The following is a 22,930-nucleotide window of genomic DNA, read 5'->3' as shown; positions in this document are numbered from 1 at the left end:
GACCCACACCACCAGTCCACACTAAAAACAGGTCGTCGATGTATCGCACAAAAAAATGTATAATATCGAGAAAATTTATCATTAGTAAATATATGTTGGTTCTCGTACATATGCCTGTATAAATTAGCGAATGCAGGGGCCATATTAGACCCCATAGCAGTACCTTTTAACTGCAAAAAAGAACAAATTCTCGAATAGAAAATAGTTCTTCCGTAGAACTGTTTCCATAAGAAGTAGTAAAAATTCAATATTCAGACCTTCATAGTGTGGACTACACGAAGTGAGGCTCCTCACAGCATCCAGACCATCTCCATGCTCGATGTTGGTATAATAAGCTGGTGATATCGAGAGTGACGAGTAAACTGGAACCAGGGAGTCACCCAACACCCTAAGTTTGTCAATAAAATCAGTGGTATCCCTGATATAATACTTGGTATGTTTAACCACTGGTTGAAGACAGAAATCAATATATTGTGACAGCGGTTGGCACAAAGACCCACATGATGAAATTATAGGCCTACCAGGAGGCCTAACGAGGGGCTTGATTGTGCACCTTAGGCAATACATAAATGAAAGGCATTTTAGGGATGTGTCAGCATGACAAAATGAGCTGTAGGTTCATCTATCCAATTATTGGAGAGACCAAGTGTAATCACTGCATCAATTTATTTTCTGTAAACATATGTAGGGGTAAGTGCCTTATAGCAGTCAGTATCCGATAACTAGCGCTTAATCTCTGACACATAATCATCCTTGTTCAACAATACAATACCACCCCCCCTATCAGAAGGGCGAATCACAATGTCAGTATTATCCCTAAGAGCATTAATGGCCAAATTCTCATCTCTAGAAAGATTACAATATGAAATTTTTTTTTGTCCATAAAAGAAAGAGTGTCACGTTTAACTAAATTAATAAATGTCTCTATCGATGTATTGGTCCCCGGAGGATCAAACGTGTTCCTAGGTTTAAACTTCCCAGTGGTATTAGTAGATTGGGGGTGTTTACAGAAAAAATCTTTCAATTTAAGTAAGCGATGGAAACGGTATAGCTCAACACCGAATTTGAAAGAATCCTGTCTAAAGGTCCTCACAAAGGATAGACCCCTAGACAAGACACTCAATTCGGCGAGAGTTGGGTCATAGGAGGATAAATTAAAAATAACTACTTCCTCCTGCCCCTTTGATTTGGGTTTCTGCTGTTTGCGATGTCTGACCCCTCCCCTTCTACAGGGTTTTTGCCTTTTGGGCCTTTGTATTTGGGGCGATTGCATCTCCCTTTAAAAAAGGCATTTGTGTATGTTGGTGATCAGAATCGCTAGCAGAAGTATGAGTCTCAACATCAGAGAATGACCTATCAGCTCTACTTCTACGAAATCTATTGCCACCCCTAAAGCTGGGTTTAAATTCACCACCCTGAATCCAGTTATAAACTTGCAACTCCCTATAGTCATCCTTCACCCGTTTATAATTACTTTTTTGAAAACAAGAAGATCAGCAATTGGCCTGTTGGCCAATTTGCGTCAGCAAATCGAGGAAAGTAAGTCTTTTTTTAAATTATATTTAAAATGTAAGCATACCTGCGTGTGCATGTTTCCCGTATAGCCCTGTTTCTTTATTTTGTACATACCTGCGTGTGCATGTTTCCCGTATAGCCCTGTTTCTTTATTTTGGACATACCTGTGTGTGCATGTTTCCCGTATAGCCCTGTTTCTTTATTTTGGACATACCTGCATGTGCATGTTTCCCGTATAGCCCTGTTTTTTGTTTTGTTTTTTTTGGTGTGTAAATTTTGGATTCTAAATATTAAATATGTAATAATATTAATTTTTCAACATCATTTAGGGGCTGAGCACAGACTATGACGTCTCCAACGTCACCGATGTTGGGCTCGTCCCCTATCCCCCACTCCCACCCAAACATCCTCTCCCCACTCTTCCCCAAATTCCCCCTCCACCCAAGACCAGGCAGACCATGAGGCCCCTCCCTCTCCACACATTCCCATCCCTCCAACTTCACCCTCACTGGCCCCACCACTGAGGAGGACGATTTTGGGGCTCCTGGCCCAGTCAGCATTATGCCCAGTATGTTTCCCTTTTAGACTATGGTTGCTTTTGCATTTTTTGTTTTTTTGGTGATGTTGTCCTTTTGCCTGTGCAGTTCCAAATTGTAAAGTAGTTCTAATGTTTTGGATATATATCTTTGTGAAACAATGTCTAGGTTTTCTTCCCTTTACACATATGACACATGTCCAAACACTCAACCTTGTATCTTTCTTGTTTACGGTACCAACAAATGTAGTATTTTTGTGTAGTTGTCCCTATTTTTGTTGAATTTTGTTGTAAAATGTGTTTGTTTATTTTTTACAACAATCTTTGCATTTGGCGTTACTTTTGTTTTGTTGATGTTTTTTTTCTCGTTTTTTTGTTTAGTCTGATTTTTAAGTTGTTTGTTAACATATAAATTAAGGTGTCATTTTAGTAATCCCCACATTTTTTAAACCCACAGAGGACCAGAGGCGTAACGAACAACTGTATGCAGGCTTGCAGAGCTTGAGGGGCCATGTAGTTGGCATGCTAGTGGTCTTGGATCATCTGTGGGTGCTCCTGCGCCTTTAATTTTTGTTTTTGCACCCAAAAAATGTTTTAAAAAATAAAAGATATTTTGATTTATTTAAGTCTCATTCCTTGTCTGTAAATCTTAGATTGTTGAACCTTACATAAGTCTACTATTTTACCATGAGGTTTGAAGTAATGTAAATTGGATTGTAGAAAGCTCAAGTAAGTATGTAAGCTGGCACATTAAACATCTAACAATACCAATAGGTTTGTAGAATTAACGGCAACAATAGTTTGTTCTTTTTTGGGGGTAACGTAAAAATTAAACCAAACCTGCTTAGGCCTACATTGGCAAACAGACTGATTCACCATAATACCTTTGGTGTTTGTTTTTAGCCACAAAGCAGGGTCAAAAAGATTACAATTTAACACATTACAGGATTAGCCATTAAGCAAGTTTGCCTTTTTTGGACCAGGTTACACTTGCTTGTAATTTACCCTGGAAATGTTTGTTTAATGGTAAAAAAAATGTTTAATGCACACAAAAAAAACACCAAGTGATTTGTCACAATCAATTCACACAATGAAAACACACAAAAAATTCCAAAACACACCCAAAACAACAAAAGTAAAACAACAATCAGGAACTGTTTGAAGAAGTAGCATGCCAACATGATTCCACAAATGAGGAGAAGAAATCATTGTTCCCGAAGATATATCCAATGTGTCCACATGAAGTCATTTTTTGGGATCAGGTAGTAGGCTTCGTTTTTTAAGGTAATTTTATGGAATAAAATAAAAAAATAAAAAAATTAAAATTGTACATTTAAATCATACATGTCTACATTGTGTCAATTAACTTAATTTTGGAAAATAATTACCTTAAAAATCTGGCCACAATGTCATCGCATATGGCCCCCCCACATACTGACCTCCGACCAACCTCAGGGGGGCCATCCTCAGCCAAGGCATCCTCTGGCTGCATTGGGACACCACTCCTTATGGCTATGTGGTGAAATATCCCACACAGGACCACAATTTTCGAAACCATAGCCGGCAAATACATGAGCTCGTCACCAGAGATGTGGAGGCATCTGAATCGGCCTTTTAAAAGGCCGATACAGTGCTCCACAACCTGCCTGGTGGCTGTAAGTGCAGAATTATACTCACTTTGTTGCCCTGGTCTGGGAACCAAATAAGGAGTGAGCTGCCCGGGCGTGCAAGGGTAACCACTGTCTCCTAGGAAATTATTAAAAAAAACATCAGAACCATTGTGTAACAAGCTTTGCATTGGTTTCAACAGAAGGTTTCAACTTACCCAGAAGCCACGCATCACCAGCTTGTAGGTTGTTTAATTTGTACCAAATAACTGATTGCCGGATGACGAAGGAATCATGTGCACTGCCGGGGAATTTGGCATTCAGGGACAGGATCTGGAGGGAGGCATCATATACCACCATTACATTCAGTGAATGAAATTGCTTGAGGTTCTTAAAAATAGCTTCCAGCCTTGCTGGAGGCTGAAGTGGTATGTGAGTGCCATCCACAACCCCTATGATGTGTGGGAAGCCATTGGTAAAAATTTGCCTTCACCACATTAAGGGTACCCATATCCAATGGCATTTTAATAAAATGATGGAGGTGTTTAAAAAGGGCCTCCATCACTGCCCTCAGGATCCTTGAAAAGGAGGATTGGAATATTCCCGCAACTATTCCCACAGTGGTTTGAAAGGATCCTGAGGCACAAAAATGCAACACCGACATTAATTGAGTAAGTGGTGGTATTGCTGTAGGACTGTCAATTTGCTGTTCAAGATCACTCTCTATTAATGAGAGAGTGTCTATGATGATTTGGTGCGGCAGACGGTATTGCCTTAACACCTCATCATCTCGCATTCCAAAAAGGGTGACACGTGTTCTATATATCTGGGGCCTTGCACGCCTACGAGGCCTATGCCTGGGACAAAGTTGAGGTTGGTCGGGTTCTGGAACTATGGCCCTCATTCAGAGCCGCTCGTTAGCGGCAGTACGCTCGTTCCGAGCGATGTTTGCACATCTGCGCATGCGTACGGTTTTTAGTACGCATGCGCGAACCAGTCAGTGCGGCCGAAAATCGTTGGTACGCAATATAGCGAGGGCCTGCTATTTTGAGTGACAGAATGAGGCGTATGTGGGTGGTAACAGGGGAAGGTGCTTGAAAATGGGGAGTGGAGATCCGAACGCAGGCGTGCTTAAAGGTCAAAACGGGCGTTTTATGGGTGTGCATATTTAAAACAGCAGCGTCATTGACCACGTCACTGGGTTATTTTATAGCCAGAACTGCTCGCAAATTTGTGGTAGCAAACACCAACCACAAGAATAGCGAGCAGTTCATACGCTGGTCGATGTACTCGATTAATCTAATAAATAGCGGACATGACGTAGGATGCGAGCGGCCAGGGGGCGTTTTTAACAAATAAACGAGCGTATGTTTTGCACGCTCGTTCAGACTTAGAGGTGTGAACAGACTGCAATGTGCGTACGGATCATTTGAATAGCCACCCCTTGTTTTTAAACGAGCGACCACAAATAGCGAACGGCTCTGAATCAGGCCCTATGGCCAATATATTACGACCAACATCAACCTGAAATGGTAAGCCAGGTAGTTATTGTTTTAGACAAATGTGTAAAGAAAAATATACTTATCTTTTCTCAGAAATCCAAAGATGCTTACAGCCTGGGACGTGTCATGTGCAGAACAACCTACATTTCAAAAGTAGAAAATATGTTTAAGTTTAATTAAATAAAATATGATTGGAAACAAATTGTTTTCATGAAAAAATAGACAAGGGAGCACACATTAGTTCAGAAAATAGTACGCTACATTTAGTGGTAAGACATGATTTTACACTGAAAATTTCTAAAAACATTAGTTCGCAAAATAGTACGCTACTTTTACAGTTAAATCAAGACACATTAGTTCGCAAAATAGTACGCTACTTTTACAGTTAAATCAAGACACATTAGTTCTCAAAATAGTACGTAAATTTTACAATTAAAACCGCTCAAACATTAGTTCGCAAAATAGTACGCTACATTTAGTGGTAAGACATGATTGTTCCCAGAAAATAAAGAACATTACTTAGCGAAATATATGCTAAGACCAACACATCGAATTTGTAAATTCATGAAACCAAAAACACTTACCAAAAACAGACAAATATCCCAAAGTTCAAAAACATCACTGGGGCAATGCCAAACTAACTGTAAAACAAAAAAAATAAAAAATTACAAACATTTGTAAACTATTTACTATTATATTTTACGTTGGTTTTTTAAAATACTTACTCAAAAATTAAAAAAAAATAGCCAAACAATAAAAAAAAAAAGTGAATGGAAAACAAAGAAGTTATAAAAAAAACAAAATATTGCACCAAAAAAGTCCTCCTTCTACTCAATAAGCCAACAATCCACTCCAACGCAAAACTTCCAACAATCAACATGCCACATCGACTCGAGTCACACCAAGCCATTAATAGTCTTTATTTTCCCGCTCAAAAGGACGGACAATAGGAGCGTAAAGTCAATGATGCGGCCGAATAATGCTGACGCATGTATAAAAACGTCGCTGAAAACCCAAATTGGTCTGCTGTAGTGAGACCTGAAAGTCCAAAATGACTACAGAGCAGCAAAGCACTGGCCAAGAGGTGCCAGATAAGTATTTCTCTTTTTTGGGCTAAAGGATTATGTTTAACAATAATTTTGGGAACATTTTACATTATAAATTGAATCCCATTTTAAAAAAAGGTGTTGAGGATGCCATGGAAGAGGCTGCGGGGCCTAGTAGTCCAACTAAACAAAAAAAAAGGGTTTTTGAACGTTCAACCCGGGAGGTCAAACGCCGGTACGTAAAAACTACATTTTAGTAAAAAGTGTTTACAGGTCCAAATACTGCAGGAATAATGCCAACTTTTTACCCCACAGATGGAGCGACTTCTAATTTCATCTTAAGCAAAAACTGGCTGATAGAGCTAGGCATGCAGGGGGACAAGTGGGGGTCCCACCCCTGTGTCACTGGAGCTCACAGATTTGGAGGATATGGCCCAGGGGTGTGTGCAGGATGAGGAGGTATTTGGAGTGTCGAACATGGATACCGACATGCCAGACTTTGAGGCTCCTCATGTTGCTACAGGTAAATGTTGTAATGTTAACAACTCAGAAATGTGTTTGGGACAAGATTATAATGTTACTCTTTTCTCTTTTTTCTCACAGAGACACAGGCGGATGAGTCTGCTCCAGAGGGGAGCTTTGGCCGCAGAATTTCTGCTGGCTCTGCAGGCGAGGAAGCAGTTGATCTGGCTGGGGACCCTGTGGCAGACAGTCCAGGGCATTCCCCCTCGCAGGCAGTGGGCCTCCTCACTGATCTCAATATTAAAACGGATCAGCAGACCGAGATTCTGCAGAGGCTGGACGCCAGTCTGCTGCGGGTGGCGGATGCCCTGGAGCAAAGTGCTGCGGCCAACGTGACCATTGCTAAGGCCCTGGCGGAAAATACTGGGGCCAACGTGTGAATAGCAAATGCCCTTGAGCAGCTCATTTGCCAGCACATGTTGGAGCCGGCCTCCCTTTCTGCTGGAACATCGGGACCCTCCACCTCTGGCACAACAACAGCCATCCCTCCAAATGTGCCTAGCCCTATGCCTAGTCCAGAGGACACAACATCTGCCTCTGGCCAGGCCAGCAGAAGGACATCCCGGACCGGTTCAGGCTCCCTCCCTACCCCGGCCAAACGGGCCAAAAGGCGATGACAGCACTGGCTAATTTTCCCACATTCCTTCTCTGTGTTTGCCCCATATTCCTTAATGCCCAAAACCTCCCTCTCCTTTCATGTGAATTTTTTTATAATTTTGTTTGTTTGTGGATTTCAAATGCCACTTATTTTGTTTGTGTGTTTCTAAAATCATTTGTTATTTGTTTTTACGTTATCAAGTTTTTATTAGTTCCAAAAAAAAAAAAAAAAAATTAAATACTGTTGAAAATCTGAACAATTATATTGTTAATTTATTCAAAAACTGGTTAAAAGGTAATCCCGCTAACAAAATTACAAACAATACAACGGAAAAATAAACATTGTTTTTTAATAAAAAATGTAATAACACTTAGCAAAAAACAAAAGGATGATTGTTTTCTTGGCCCCTAAAAAATGAAGAAAAAAAACAAACATGCGTACAATATTGTTGCCCTAAAAAAAGAAAAAATCAAATTTGGAAAAAACGCGCAAATTTAAAATAAATTTGTAAGCTAATTGATTGTCTAACCCAGAAATTAGCAGCTGAGTAGTTCACCTGCGTACGGTTTTTTGCTACTAAAAAAAGGCTATTTGCTAAACACCTTACAAGCATTTTTGCAATTCAAAACTGATTGTTTTTGAGGCCTCAATTGATAAATCGGAATACCATCGATGTGCCTCGGGAAGGACGAAGAGACCATCGTCATTGCGGTAGAGTATACCAGACCACAAGCTGAGTGAGCAGTTTTAATGGAAAGTGGATCAGACATCTCCACCCCCGTCACCGCCCCAAAATGGACAGTTCTGTCAATCACATCTGACATGTCACTTCCTGTTCGCTATTCGACGAAAGACTGAAAAAATGATCGCAATCAGCCGTAAGCAACTGCGCACTGTTACACCGATGCATGATTGGTTTTACAACATCGGATGACTACGAGTGTACGTCCGCTTACGAGCGGCTCTGAATGAGGGCCAGAGTTCATTGATCTCCTGAATGCACTTAATACGAGCATTAGATTTACTCTTTCTTACAGTGAGACCACCATTAATTTTCTTGATGTTTGTGTTTACAAAGCTGGTGATCTACTGGCCACTACATTGTATAGAAAGCCTACTGATAAGAACACATTGCTACAAGCAGATAGCTTTCATCCTCCACCACTTAAACATGGCCTTCCTCTATCACAACTTTTGAGAGTCGTACGGATTACTTCTGATGTTAATGAAGTTCTTCCAGCATTACAACAAATGGTCAAGAGGTTTATGAAAGGGGCTATTCAGAGAACGAGATTCATGAAGCTATAACATACTGTTCAACTCTTACACAGATTGATGCTCTGGTTAGCAGTGATCGGGGTGACCAGGCTTCACGTATGGTTTTTACATCCACCTATTCTATTGCGTCTAATCACATCTGCAAAACAGTGTTACAGCATTGGCACATCATTCAAGCAGATGGTAATATAGGCCACCTCTGTAAAGAAAAACCTCTATTTTGTTACAAGAGAAGTAACAATATCAAAGATGTGGTGGCTAAAACTGACATTGGAGCTAATAAGACCAACACTTGGTTGCAACGCAAGAAAGGTGCATATAATTGTCATGGATGTGTGAATTGCCTGTTTCTCCAAACTGGAGCAGAGTTCATGGATCCAAGGACTAATATCATATATAAAATTGGACATTATTTGAACTGTGATAGCCGTTATGTAATTTACCTTATTAAGTGCCCATGTAAGCTGCTTTATGTTGGATAGACTATAAGACTCTTGAAAGAAAGGATAGCATTACATCGATCTTCTATTAAAAAGGCCTTACGGGTTGTCGATACAAATACGCCGCCAGTGGCGAGACATTTTGCGGCCTTTGGACATACTATGAGAGACTTTATATTTTTTCCTATCGATCACATTGCCCCATTAAGGAGGGGTGGAGACCGGAACAAGTTGTTATTACAATGCGAGTGCTTCTGGATTAATTGGCTCAATACCGTTAACCCACATGGACTCAATGAGGGTCTGTCACTAAGTTGCTTTGTATGAATGGCCTGTGGTGGTCTCACTGTATGTGTTTTTTGTTTTTTGTATTTCTTGTATTTTTGGTAGTTCACTATATTGTTTTTTCTTGCTAGGTTTCCATTGTTTTTCAGTCTATATGCATCCACTCTCAGTGCAAATAACTCTTTCCTCCCTGAAATGTATATCGTTATGTCGGAGTAACCTAATATGGCACTTTGGTTAATTGTTGTCATATTATGTACATTGTCTGATGTCCCGTTTGGTACGGGGTGTTCAGATTTAGGTGCATTTAGAGTTTAATAGATGCTCTGTTTACTGGTTGCTGTGGTTACCGGCTACTATTAGAGGAGTAGCCGTGTTGCCATAGTTACGAGTGACTAGATCCGGTCCTGGATCGTCACTTCCGGCACGTCCGACACGTGTCTGATTCTGTGGATTTGCGGTTCGCCGCCACAGGTGATGGTACAGGTGAGGACGCTTGCGCTGATTGTTTTGTATATATGACTGAAGGTTTGTTGTTGTGTGATATGCCCATGATGAAGGTGTTACATTGACACCGAAACGGCTGCCGTCGGGCGGGTTACACTGGAGGGTCTGCTTGCGATGAGTACTGTTCCATGACGCTTTACTGCTACTATTTGATGTACAAGCCCCTCTCTTACCTTTGACATTGCTTGAATATGCACCTTTCTTCTATGAACAATACAATTATGTTTTCTATGGAATATTATGGATGTGCGGACTCGTTCTTCTTCTATATATATATATATATATATATATATATATATAAAAAATTTTTCATATTGTCTGTGTATATATATATATATATTCATATTGTGTGTGTGTGTGTGTATATATATATATATATATATATATATATATATGTATATATATATACAGTCAGGTGCATAAATATTGGGACATTGACAGAATTTTCAGATTTTGGTCTCTATTCACCACCACAATGGCTTTGAAATGAAACAAACAAGATGTGCTTTAACTGCAGACTTTCAGATTTAATTTTAGAGTAATTACATCCAAATCAGGTGAACGGTGTAGGAATTACACCGGTTTCTATATGTGCCTCCCACTTTTTAAGGGGCCAAAAGTAATGGGACTATCAACTCAAAAGCTATTTCATGGACAGGTGTGGGCTATTCCCTCATTAATTCATTATCAATTAAGCAGGTAAAAGGTCTGGAGTTGATTCTAGGTGTGACATTTGCATTTGGAATCAGTTGCTGTCGACTCTCAATATGAGATCCAAAGAGCTGTCACTATCAGTGAAGCAAGCCATGATTAGGCTGAAAAATCAAAACCAACCCATCAGAGAGATAGCAAAAACATTAGGTATGGCCAAATCAACTGTTTGGAACATTCTTGAAAAGAAAGAACACACCGGAGAGCTCAGCAACACCAAAAGACCCGGAAAACCACGGAAAACAACTGTGGTGGATGACAGAAGAATTATTTCCCTGGTGAAGAAAAATCCCTTCACAACAGTTGGCCAAATCAAGAACACTCATCAGGAGGTATGTGTATATGTGTCAAAGTCAACAATCAAGAGAAGACTTCCCAAGAGTGAATATAGAGGGTTCACCACAAGATGTAAACCACTGGTGAGCCACAAAAACAGGAAGACCAGATTAGAGTTTGCCAAACAGCATATAAAAAAGCCATCACAGTTCTGGAACAACATCCTATGGACAGATGAGACAAAGATCAACTTGTACCAGAGTGATGGGAAGAGAAGAGTATGGAGAAGGAAAGGAACTGCTCATGATCCAAAACAGACCACCTCATCAGTGAAGCATGGTGGTGGTAGTGTCATGGTGTGGGCATGTATGGCTGCCAATGGAACTGGTTCCCTTGTATTTATTGATGATGTGACTGCTGACAAAAGCAGCAGAATGAATTCGGAAGTGTTTTGGACAATATCATATGCTCATATTCAGTCAAATGCTTCAGAACTCATTGGACGGCGTTTCACAGTGCAGATGGACAATGACACGAAGCATACTGCAAAAGCAACCAAATAGTTTTTTAAGGCTAAAAAGTGGAATGTTATGCAATGGCCAAGTAAATCCCCTGACCTGAATCCGATTGAGCATGCATTTCACTTGATGAAGACAAAACTGAAGGGAAAATGCCCCAAGAACAAGCAGGAACTGAAGACATTTGCAGTAGAGGCCTGGCAGAGCATCACCAGGGATGAAACCCAGCATCTGGTGATGTCTATGCGTTCCAGACTTCAGGCTGTAATTGCCTGCAAAGGATTTGCAACAAAGTATTAAAAAGTGAAAGTTAGATTTAGGATTTTTTAGTTTGTCCCATTACTTTTGGCCCCTTAAAAAGTGGGAGGCACATATAGAAACCGGTGTAATTCCTACACCATTCACATGATTTGGATGTAATTACCCTCAAATAAAATCTGAAAGTCTGTAGTTAAAGCACATCTGGTTTGTTTAATTTCAAAGCCATTGTGGTGGTGAATAGAGGCCAAAATATGAAAATTCTGTCAATGTCCCAATATTTATGCACCTGACTGTATATATATATATATATATATATATATATATTCATATTATGTGTTTGTATGTATATATATATATATATATATATATATATATTTCATATTGCGTGTGTGTATATATATGTATATATATAAATATATATATATATATATATATATTGTGTGTGTGTATATAGATATATATATATATATATATATACATATTGTTTATGTATCTATATATATATATATATATTTATTGTGTGTGTGGGTATAAATATATTCATATTGTGTGTGTATGTATATATATATATTTCATATTGTGAGTATTTATATATATATTTTCATATTGTGTGTGTGTGTACATACATATATATATTTTTTTTCATATTGCATGTGTATATATTGTGACACAGTTAGGTTAAGGGGTCCCTCTCCTGGGTAGAGGACTCCTTCCTTTCACACACAGCAGCTGGGAAACAGTACGCCAGACTGGATGCAAGTACAAGCTGGTCAGCACCAGCCTTTATTGTACAATGTCAGAAACAAACAAAGAAAACATAAACATAAATCCTAGCCCTGTCGGGGCACTAACTTCACAGGTAGTTCCCTCACTACCAAAACCTGGCAGGGCCTAATGCCCTCACCAGCAACAAAAGCACAGCACAACTCTCACAGTTAGGTTTCCAAGTGTCTCTGAGCAAACTCCCTGCCTGCTCTCCCAGGTGAGACAATCAGCCCTCAACACACTAGGCTTATATTGGCCACTCTCAGGTGGAAACCCTAACAAGCCTGTTATCAGGCTAAGAGAACGAAAACCTGGAGTGGCCGTGGGTGGAGACCTCCCTCTCCTCTCACCCACAACCCCCAGGTCCCAAACTGGCTTTTCAAAAAGCCGAGACTCAAGCCTGCTACACTGCAGACTTTCTCCTGGAGGTTTAAAACACATAAGACAGGAATCTGGACAAATGTACCTGCCACAGACCACTTTACCAATGATCCTATCACATATCCCCCTCCTTCATTTCGACCTGTGTGGCGGAACAACTGGAGCCCTCAAACAATGAACGCGTGACAACGTGTCAGCATTGGCCAGCTGGCTTCCTGGCCTGTGTTCCACTGAAAATTTAAAAGTTTGTAACGCCAAGAACCATCTCGTAATTCTCGCATTACTGTCTTTATTTTCGGACATCCACTTAAAAGGGGCATGGTCAGTGATCAATTTGAACTTTCTTCCAACCAAGTAGTACCTGAGAGCCTCTAATGCCCACTTTATGGCCAACGCCTCCTTCTCCACTGTGGCATAGTTTCTCTCATGTACATTCAACTTTCTGCTTAGATAGAAAATAGGGTGTTCCTCACCCTCCTTGTTCTGGGACAGGACCGCTCCTATACCTCATTCTGATGCATCGGTTTGTACTATGAATTCCCTGTCAAAATTAGGAGTCATCAGGACTGGTTGGGAACACAACGCTACTTTCAACTCCTGAAAAGCTTTCTCCGCCTCAGGACTCCATTCTACCATGACTTTTTGTTTGCCTTTGGTCACCTCAGTCAGTGGGACTGCCATGGTGGCAAAGTTGGGTATAAACCTCCTGTAGTACCCCGTAATTCCCAAGAATGCTCTCACCTGCTTCTTATTCAGAGGCCGTGGCCAGTTTTGTATGGCATCAACTTTATTGATCTGGGGCTTTATCAGGCCTCTGCCAATGGTGTATCCCAGATATTTTACTTCCTCAATGCCTAGACAACACTTTTTTGGGTTGGCTGTCAATCCTGCCTTATAGATGGAGTCCAAAACTGCTTGTACCCTGGGTAAGTGAGACTGCCATTCAGGACTATGAATGACCACGTCATCCAGATAAGCAGCCACATACCATCTATGGGGCCTTAGAATCCGGTCCATCATTCTTTGGAAGGTAGCAGGTGCCCCATGTAGCCCGAAGGGCAACATCTTGTACTGAAACAAGCCCTCTGGTGCTGAAAAAGCTGTCTTTCGTTTGGCGCTCTCGGTTAACGGTACTTGCCAATACCCTTTGGTTAGGTCAAGAGTGGTTAAATACCTTGCCGTCCCTAGTCTCTCAATCAATTCATCCACTCTTGGCATCGGGTAGGCATCGAATTTTGAAACACTGTTCAACTTTCGGAAGTCATTGCAGAAACGCACACTCCCGTCGGGCTTTGGAATCAACACAATGGGACTTGACCATTCTCTATGTGATTCTTCAATAACCCCTAACTCTAGCATATTTTTAATTTCTTTCAACACCGATTCTCTTTGTGCTTCTGGCAACCTATAGGGCTTTAGATTAACTCTAACCCCTGGGTCAGTGATGATGTCATGTTTAATAACCGAGGTTTTCACAGGTACGTCAGAGAACAGCACCCTATTTCTGACCAGAAACTCCTTGATCTCTTGTTGTTGAATTGCCGACAGGGTTTTTGCCACTGTCACTTTGGGAACTAAGGGCCCTGGATTTACTGGAGGGGCTCGGATGGCCGACAGTGCCGTTCTATCTTTCCAGGGCTTTAACAGATTTATATGGTATATCTGTTCCGGCTTTCTTTTCCCCGGCTGGTAAACTTTGTAATTGACCTGTCCCACTCTTTGTAAGATTTCAAAGGGCCCTTGTCATTTAGCCAAAAGTTTATTTTCCACAGTGGGAACCAATACTAACACTCTGTCCCCAGGAGCAAAGCTGCGTAACCGAGCATTGCAGTTGTATACCCTCTGCTGTGCCTATTGAGCCTGTTCCAGGTGCTCTCTCACTATCGGCACTACCGCAGCAATTCTCTCCTGCATTTGAGAAACATACTCAATCACGGTTTTGTAAGGACTAGACTGCCCCTCCCATGTCTCTTTGGCAATGTCTAGTAACCCCCTTGGGTGTCTCCCATACAACAAGTCGAAGGGTGAAAACCCGGTGGAGGACTGGGGAACTTCTCTTATTGCCAACAATAAATACAGCAATAAGTAATCCCAATCCCTACCATCCTTGTCGACCACTTTCCTAAGCATGTGTTTTAACATCTTGTTAAACCTCTCGACCAGCCCATCGGTTTGGGGGTGATAAACCGAAGTTCTTAACTGTTCAATTTTGAACAGGCGACATAACTCTTTTATGACTTTTGACATAAACGGTGTACCCTGGTCAGTTAGTATTTCCTTGGGTATACCCAGCCTGCTAAAGACATGAACTAGCTCTCTGGCAATGGTCTTGGTTGACGTATTGTGCAACGGGATCACTTCCGGGTACCTGGTAGCGTAATCCATTATGACCAGAATATACTGGTGTCCCCTGGCAGACTTCATTAAGGGTCCAACCAAATCCATCGCTATTCTTTCAAACGGCACCTCTATAATAGGCAATGGAACTAGTGGACCCTTAAAATGTGGCCTGGGAGCATGATACTGACACTGCATTATTCACTCAGTGGTTTTCTCTACCCCTAGATGGCCTGCCATTATATGACCATGGGCCAGATCCAACACTGTTCTTCTCTAGGCTTTGGGAACTATTAGTTGTTCCACAATATCTTCCCCTTCTTAGTCACCAGATATAACAAATCCTGACACATTGCCATGTGGGGATAGGACAAAGGACTATCAGGGTCTACGGGTTTACCATCAACTACTTTTACATTCAACCTGGCTTTTACCAAAGTAGGGTAATTCAACTGCTCCACGGCAAAGACCTCTCTTCTGACCTCTAAATCAGGCAGACGATCACCTGGCCCAACAACACTTCCCACCTCAATGGGAGGCACATCAGTTGGCGGGCCACCATCACGTTCCGCATTCTCTAGTTCGCCAACCATAGTAGAAAAAGGGAATAACTCTGACTCAGAAAAAACTCCCTCCTCCACTACATTGACTACCTTCTCAAATGGATCGGGGTTGTTCACCTCTGGAACAAAACGGCTTTCCCACAACTTCCAGAAGTGAGCAAAGTCTCTCCCCAATATTGCATCGTACACCAGACCATGCACCAAACCCACAGAAACTATAGCACAGCCACATGTTGTCTCGATGTTCACCTCGGCCGTAACATAATATCGAGTATCCCCATGTATGCAGGTCACACCAACAGTTTTCCCTGTATGCCTCAAGGGGTTCACCAGCTCAGCTTTTATAAGTGTCACCAAGCTACCAGAGTCTAACAGTGCCTCTACTTGGTTGCCATCTAAAGTGAGTACACACATGTGCTTATCAGTCTCAGCCTGCCGGTCAGCCGTACAGGCTGTCTGTGCAAAGAAAGACCCCCTGCGGTAGACATGAGCGGTATCACATTGCATAGGTTCAGTTGTAAGTGAACAATTAGCGGCAATATGGCCGAAGCCACCACATCGGAAACACTGAGTCACATTAATGTCTAGTTGTTTACGGGGCAAGAACCTTCCTGGCCTGGCAGGCCTGTCTCCATGTTCTACACCCTCAGTCTTAGGTACATTCCACCGCCCAGCACCCTTCTCCCCTGGAACAGTCTTACCAGTGTCTGTGGGAGTTCACCGGTGCACCATCGGGGCTCGGTGGGGCATACTCACCAGCTCCTCAGCCGCCACGTACCTCTCCACCAGCTCGACCAACTGGTCCGTGGACTTAGGGTCTGCATGGCTCACCCACTTGAGCAGAGTCACAGGTAATGATCGCAGGTACCGGTCCATCACGACCCTTTCCACGATCTGTGGTCCCATCAGCGTCTCGGGCTGTAGCCATTTTGAGGACAGATGGACGAGGTCATGCATCTGTGAACGTGGAGGCTTGTCCCTATGGAACTCCCAGTGGTGGACCCGTTGGGCACGAACAAAGGTGGTGACTCCCAAGTGAGTTAGGATCTCCTGTTTTAGTTGTTTATAGTCCTAGGCATAAGTCAAAATATGCTTTTTGTGGCTCCCCAGACAAAAAAGGTGCCACCAGACTTGCCCACTGCTCCTTGGGCCAACTCTCCCTTTTGGCCGTTCTTTCAAATGCGGCGAGATAGGCCTCCACATCATCGCCCGAAGTCATCTTTTGAAGGAAGTGACTGGCTCGTACGGAGTGAGTGGGGGTGGGAGGACCAGTAGCAACATCTCTGGGCTTGGCGACCAGGTGCTGTACCACCTCTCTTATGGCCTGGCTGTTTTCCGCTAAGGCCCGGGCGGGTTTCCTCGATGGCAACCTGTTGTTGCCCCTGGGCTGTCTCCAAGGCTGTCAGTTGCACCCTGGTTGATTCCTGCAGAGCCCTGGTAGATTCCTGCTGAGCTCTGGTAGATTCCTGCTGAGCTGCTGTAGCTTGGAGCAAGGCTTTAATAATGTCCTCCATTTTGTCCTGGGGTGTAGGTTGGAAGCTGAACCTTGCCTCTCTGAGCATGGGCTGACGCCTCCTCTATGGGACTCCAAGGACACAGTGTTATTTCCACACTCACAAACTGGGTGTCTGTCCCTTTAATTTTTAAACGGAAAGTTTTCCTATTGCTGCAACTTCAGTGTGTGTGGTTGCCCGCATTCTCCACCATATTGTGACACAGTTAGGTTAGGGGGTCCCTCTCCTGGGTAGAGGACTCCTTCCTTTCACACACAGCAGCTGGGAAACAGTACGCCAGACTGGATACAAGTACAAGCTGGTCGGCGCCAGTCTTTATTGTACAATGTCAGAAACAAACATAAAGAAAACATAAACATAAATCCTAGCCCTGTCGGGGCACTAACTTCACAGGTGGTTCCCTCACTACCAGAACCTGGCAGGGCCTAATGCCCTCACCAGCAACAAAAGCACAGCACAACACTCACAGTTAGGTTTCCAAGTGTCTCTGAGCAAACTCCCTGCCTGCTCTCCCAGGTGAGACAATCAGCCCTCAACACACTAGGCTTATATTGGCCACTCTCAGGTGGAAACCCTAACAAGCCTGTTACCAGGCTAAGAGAACCAAAACCTGGAGTGGCCGTGGGTGGAGACCTCCCTCTCCTCTCACCCACAACCCCCAGGTCCCAAACTGGCTTTTCAAAAAGCCGAGACTCAAGCCTGCTATACTGCAGACTTTCTCCTGGAGGTTTAAAACACATAAGACAGGAATCTGGACAAATGTACCTGCCACAGACCACTTTACCAATGATCCTATCACAATATATATATATATATATATATATATATATATATATGTATATATATACGGCTCCACCAAAGGGAAAGTTTTTGGATTAGTAAGCTCGATACTGTAGCACCAAGGGGTTTAAATGAGATCAACCATCTGTCTGTGTTTTTACCTTAAAATTGTTTTCTCTGATGTTTCCCATATTTTGCATATTGGTTTGTTTATTCTGCATTATCGTACACATTTATCGTTTAGTTTTCTCTTTCTTTCTTCTTTTTTTTATTATATTTTCCATTGTGATATGTTTATATTTCTGCTGCTATTCTTGCGTAGCGTTATTTTTATGATTGGCTGCCTAGTGACTTTGGTCACTACATATTGTTTATACACTAATGTACATTATTCTTCCTTGCAGTATATCTCAGAGTCCCTGTTTGTACAACACACTCCTTGTATGCGCTATATTTTGAGTTTATTTATGATTCATCAGCCCTAGCACCTACCAGCCTTGAAGCCTAATATCCCTGTTGCCTTGGTTACGCATCCGGCATGTGAATGCAGCCGTGTGCGAACCACATGGTGTAGCGCGTGTCACTGCTGGACGTTTGGAGCGTGTCACGCTGAGCGCGCCGGAGGGTTGACACTGTGCGGGATGGACGGTGGATAACCTGATTGGTTCCTTACGCCCACCGTACTTCATGGTCTTGGCTGTTGTTTTGATAATTAACATGCTGGTAAGTGGCTGGTTACTTATTTGCTTGATTACTGATTGCCTACCAGGTATGAGTGTGTTGGCTATATAACAGGGCCCTGGAAGACTGCACTATGTACTATCCGATGTGCTTAGTTAGTCTGTGACTTCAGTAGACCCAGGATGTATTGGTGATTTTTGGATTGCTGCACCTTGAGAATGGCCCTTGTCTGGACCGAAACGTCGGTATTTTGTAGCACCTATTAACTACTAATTTGATGCTCTGATTAAAAATAAGCTGATCTTCTATTTTTTGGTGACTGCCCTCATTCCACGTTCTTTTTTGTGTGTGGTATTTGTATATATTATTGAACTGGCCTTTTGACCTGAGGAGGAGCACCCCCCATATACTATTTTCACTTGATGAGGATGTGAGTGCAGAGATGAACTGTTCTTATATATATTGAGCCAGCTGTGTCTTGCTCATTTTCTCTAACACCCATCACAAATTTTTTTGACTGTTGTTCAAGTACATCGTATTATGCTTCTATGGGCGGCATTTTTTACTGCAGGATAAGATTTCATTTTTGTGTCTGCTACGTTTTTTATATAGTCTAAATATGGCTCAAGGCGGTATGCCTATACCTAATAATGCTACTTTGCTACAGGCAGAAAAACATATTTTTACATTTTCTGACGATGATGCTGAAGGAATTCTTTTTAGTGAAGTTGAATATCAAGCCTTACCTGCTGAATCTTCAATCGATTTATACCATCGATTATTGAGATTAAGGAAACGTGAGGTTGATCTCAATCTGCACGGACAGTTTTTGTCTGAATACTACAGACGTAAGGAGATACCCAGGGGCTTCAGAATTCGGAATGTCCCCACCATCGGCCGCAGTAATCCTGTATTCTGTGGTCGATGGTGTGGCATTCTTAATAAATGCTCCCTGGATTTACTACTCCTAGTGGTAGAGGAAGTTGGAGCAGAATTGAAAAATATTGTGGGTGAAATAGAACAGTTTAACACCACTTGTCTCTCAACCCTTAGCCAAGATAAAACCACTAACTGGCTTGATAAATTCACTGACCAGGTTCAGAACTATCGACGTGATCTTGTTGCCTTTAAGAGGAAAAAACTCTCCACAGTTATGAACGACTATAAGACACATAACGTTTATCGCTGGCTAATGGGAGATAGCACTTCAGATGCTAAGGATATACCCAGACGTAGGCGACTGAGAGCTCAGATACCGCCGAAAAGGTTTGAGACTATCGACTGAAGCGCCCCAACCTCCTCCTCTGATAATGATTCCTTGGGCTCTGAACAAAATCTTTTTTTAGAGACAGGTCCTGCATTACAAGCAGGCGAACCCCCGCTGGCCCCAAGAAACATAGGATGCACACGAGGCGAGGGGGCGGGGGGAAGAAGAGCAAGGAGGCGCGAAATATAAACGCGGTGTTTAATTTATCCACTTATCAACTAGATCAAGCTAAGACTTCACTGTTGTCCAAGGGCTTGTCATTTGTTCCTTTTTCCAACTTTAATGCACAAGATTGGAATATTGATATGTATAAATTTGGATGAAAATTAAGATTGCGTGAACATTATCTCGATTCATCCTCAACCGTTAGATCAGATGAGTTTAAGAAACCCTCTACATTTCATCCTATCTCCATGAATCCCAGTATAAAGACTTTCCTTAGAATGACCTCCTGTGATGTGTCCTCATGCTCCACTAGGAAGAAATTTGATAATTTGTCTAAACTAGAGAGGGCCGCACTCAAGAAATTACGTGATAACCAAGAGATTGTCATCCGTAATGCCGATAAGGGTGGGGCTGTGGTCATCATGGACTGGATCGATTATAATAATGAGATGCTGAGGCAATTAAGTGATGTCACAACTTATGAAAAATTAATATCTAATCCCACTCTTGAGTATAAACGTATGATTGATCAAACGCTTAGATTGGGTCTCACTAACGGTTGGCTTAGTGACAAAACATTTCAGTACCTTACGGTGGACTTCCCCATTTGTCCAATTATATATCTTTTACCAAAGATTCTTAAGACCCTAACTAGATGACCAGGGAGACCAATTATCTCCGCCAAAGGCTCATTACTACAGCCTATTGCGATCTTCATTGACAAAATTCTACAGCCATTAGTACTCCAGATTTCCAGCTTCATTAGAGATACACAGCATTTTTTGACCCTTTTACAACAACTGGATCCACTAAGTGAAGACACTCTGCTTGCTACCCTGGATGTAATGTCATTATATACCATTATACCGCATACTAGTGGTCTAGAAATATTACGTGAGGCACTCACCATAAACCCACACGCTACAATACCTACAGAATTTATTCTTCAACTAACCCAATTCGTGTTGGAATATAATTTTTTTTATGTACGATGGCGACTATTATCTTCAGCGATCAGGAACATCGATGGGGTCTAATTTGGCACCCGCGTACGCCAATTTGTTCATGGCTGTATTTGAGACTGAATTTATTTTACCGAAATTTGGATCTAACATCATTTTTTTCAAATGTTTTATTGATAACATCTTTATTCTCTGGAAAGGGAGCATAGAATCCTTTACTGGGATGATACAATGGCTTAATGATCTACCACAACCAGTTAAATTCACCAGCACCATCGATACAGTAAGGATTAATTTTTTTGATGTCACAGTTATCAAGAAAGGAGAATCTCTTGTGTATATGCTGTACAGAAAACCAACTGACGGGTAAAATAATGTGGTCTCGACGTTTCGGTCCCAGCGGAACCATTTTCAAGAGGCACAACCGTACATCATGCACATCAGGAAATCAATCAACCCCTGCACCCGTCTGCTCAATATGTGAGGAATAAATTTTTTGTTACCTTATGTGCTAATCTGGTGAGTGCCCCTTATTTATATATATATATATATATATATATATCACACTTCTGTTAAGGGTTTACAGTGTCCTGGTGCAAAATGCAGGGCTAGTTAGCATACAAACATAATATTTACCATGTGAAATATCCACACTGCACCGTCCATGACATTGCTTCACTACAGGGTCCCATTCACATTATTTGTTTATAGCTCACTTGTGGTGTGGATGCTTTGTGACGCAGATCTATGATGTCATCACGCTGTGCAGGATCCCGTGGCAAAACAAAACCATGGACAGTCCAGTGTTGGTATTTAGAGCCTTATTCCTGCTCACAGACTAGCAGCAGACTGTCAGTGATTGACAGTCTGCTGCCGTTTGTGGGCAGGGAGGGGGTTGCAATGCCCTCCATTTGCCGAAATGGAGGCGTGTCACCGCCGTTGGGGGGGGGAGGAAGATCTCTGTAGGCTGACGGAAATTTCCTGGCTTCTTCCTCTCATCTGCGGCGGCCCTGCGTGACCCCATGGGTCACCTTAGCCAGCTGATGTTCCACGGAGTATCCGATGCATAATGCAGCAGGGGGTGTGATGCCTCCCGTGCATTACCATATCAGCACAGACGGACTTTGCAATTCCTTTGCAATGCTTTTATAAACATTGAAATATTGTTTCACAAAAACCACAGCCTGTCTTTTTTTTTCATTAAGTGCCGCTGTGACCATCTGTACTAATATCTATATGTGTTTGTAATTCTGTATCTGTCTATCTATCTATCCATCCCATATCTATCTATCTCATATTTATCTACTGTATTTAATGTAGAAAGAGCACACACTCACGTGCAAAAATCCAACTTTCTGTGGTGCTACATAAGAAAATCACAAACTGTATTTCAGAGCCATGACTTCAACCATATGCACATAGAATAGAATATGAACACTCTCCTTGTAAAGTTACAAAAATAGAGGTTCATTTATTTACCACCCATAACAGCATGTCAACTGAAACGAGATTGCGGTATACATCCATAGCATATCAGTGCAATTCAAATAGAAAATCCAATAGGTAAGTCGACATTTTAATCATCACTGTGACCATTTTTAAGACTACCAGCCATCTAGTACAACCGCTTCCAACAGAATCATACATCACTGTGCCCTGCCCAATTTCAAAATGGGAGAATACTAAAATAGCCTGCCAGGTGCCATCCTCGCCAGTGGGCAGCAGTGTTCTGCAGGTGAGAAATATAGCGGTGCAGTGGTCACCGCCGGTGAATGGATGCTGGGCGTCCCATGTCGTCTTAATCTGCCACTGTGTCCATTTCCCATACACATTGAACCACCGTGGCCCACTAAAATTAAATTATCTTGGTGGTTCCCACATACCCCAGTCTGCCAAATTTTTATAACCATAACA

Source organism: Taudactylus pleione, unplaced genomic scaffold (genome assembly GCF_031769625.1).
Source record: "Taudactylus pleione unplaced genomic scaffold, aTauple2 ptg000064l, whole genome shotgun sequence".
In the NCBI taxonomy this organism is placed as follows: domain Eukaryota; kingdom Metazoa; phylum Chordata; class Amphibia; order Anura; family Myobatrachidae; genus Taudactylus; species Taudactylus pleione.
This window is presented reverse-complemented; position numbering follows the sequence as displayed.